Genomic DNA, 2,350 nt, shown 5'->3' with positions numbered 1-2,350 from the left:
GTCTCCCGCCTTCAGTGCTCCCTCTGAGCCTAAGCTCTCAGTGAAGTCTCCCATTCTCATGGGCGAGAGCATCCCCTCCATACTTGCAGAGTATAAATCTACGAAGTCCACTGCAAAATGAAAATGTGGTGTCCTTGTTCAAAAGTTATCATGAGTTTCAAAACAAATTAAACCAAGAGTGGATTCTTTCAAGCATGGGGTCTTGAATGAGTGTATGGGTGGTATTCGCACATGGACCCAGCTCTGCCAGTGGGACAGTGATTCAGCCTCACTCCCACCTCAGTTCAGCCCACCTCACCCCCATTCTGACAGCCTTCCAAGTGGAGTCCCTATGAAAGGATAAAAGGAACCAAGAAGCAAAATGGATTCTTCTCCCTCAGCAAGGTCCACTGCCATCTCCTGTGGCTCTCACAGGAAGCTCCCAATGACCTGACTTCCACTCATCCTCTCCAGTTCTCTGCTCCCTGCACTCTTCCCCTCTCCCTGCCTTGCCCTTCTTGGGACTCCTAACCTTGACAGCAGGGCCTGGAGACCCACCATCATCTGTGATCCATTACTCAGGACATTAGTAACTGGCAAGGACCAGGATTCACTTTTTTCTTTCTGATTTCCCAATCTGTAACATCTTTCTTAGAGGGCAGTATCCAGTGGTTGCTTAGGCCCCATAGCTTGAGAAAGGGTGTATCTTACCCTTCTCATCTATCCCTCCCAAGACTCCAGGAGTCTGAGAAGCCTCATCCCTGCTCAGCAGCTGTGGGGACAGAAGGGGCATGGATTACCAAGGGGCCACCTGAAGTCTAAGGTATTCTGTGTTTGGCCTTTTTAACTTCTAGCAAAGAGGTCACTATAGCCAGAGCTAAATGAGTTGAGATCAGAGAAATAAAGGGGACAGGGGACAGTCTGTAGCCTTGTGGACCACTAAGGAAGGACTAGGCTTGTTCATCTGAGATGGGAAGCCAGGGGAGGGTTTTGAGCAGGGGAGTAACCTGTGGTTTACACTTGTTTCTGGCCATGATAAAATAAGAGGACCCTGACTGACCCTCTTGCCTTAAACAACTAGAAAAACAAAATACAGGAAGCAAGTTCTCAGAAACTGGGCAACAGATAGCATAGGACTGTCAGCGCCTGAGAGAAGGGAAACAAATGAGGTAAGCCCTGTAGTGCCCCAGCTCACTGCCTGCAGGTGGTGAGGAGGAGCCGCAACAAGGCCCAGCTGAGTTGAACAGAAAGCGTTTGAAGATCAATGTGCAGGGCAGGAAGGTGGGCACAGAGAGTCAACAGGCACCAGAAAATATCTACACTCTTTGGTTGAATTGTGATTAGTTTTTATATGTGAGAAAACTACTTGAGGCTGGAAAAAGAGCCACCAGAAAGCAGAAGGTGGAACACTTTGAAGTTAGCCACAGGTGGAATAGTTCACGTTCCTACGAGCCAGAATGGAAAGACCTTGTAGAGTCCTTAGCAAGGTACTGCCTTTGCAGCGGGCCAGATTAGCTTTAGGCTGAAGACTGCTCTGGATCTGCCCGAACACAGTTGAAAAGCAAGACACAAAAGGATCCAACCAATTCCAAGTAACTGTATTGAAGAATGAAATCCAACACCTTTACAAGAATACAGTAAAATTCAGTACTCGACAATGTAAAACTGTGTCCAGCCTGCAATAAATAGCAATAATTTTATACCCAATGATAATATCCTTTAATAAATAAAGGAAAAATACTGTTTCTGACAAAAAAACAAAAGCTGACAGAATATAATGCCAGCAGACCTGCACTATAAGAAATGTTAAAGAATCTTCTACAGGCAGAATGAAAATACCTAAACGTGGGTCTATATAAAGAAATCAAGAGTACCATAAACGATAAACATGTAGGTAAACTACTTTCTTCTCTCCTCATGTTTAATCCTTTAAAAATAAAACTATTTAAATATTTATACATATGTAAAAATAAAGCATATGACAACAGCACAAAGAACAGGACGAGGATAATGAAAGCATACAGTTGGAAGGTTCTCACACCCTACACCAAGTGATATGCAGGTCATCAAATATGAAATGTCTGACTTTGAAACAGAAGTTTAGTTTATTATATCTCAAACAGGAAGCAGTACAATTAATCAAAGAATGCACCTAAACTATCAACACGTTTTTGCCATCTTAATGGTAGCTTGTTTATGTCAGCAGTGAAAAAGCCTGGAGAGAGAATGGCAATTTCTGTTTTCCACAGCTTGTTGAGAACTGAGTATTTTTCCTCACAGGAAGTAGTCCAAAGCCTGGAAGAAATAGTAGTCAGTTGGTGCAAGGTCTGGTGAATACAGAGGATGACAGAGAATTTCCAAGTCCAGCTTC

Source organism: Nycticebus coucang, chromosome 8, assembly GCF_027406575.1.
Source record: "Nycticebus coucang isolate mNycCou1 chromosome 8, mNycCou1.pri, whole genome shotgun sequence".
NCBI lineage: Eukaryota > Metazoa > Chordata > Mammalia > Primates > Lorisidae > Nycticebus > Nycticebus coucang.
The sequence above is the reverse complement of the archived record's forward strand: the minus strand, read 5'-3'. Positions refer to the sequence as shown.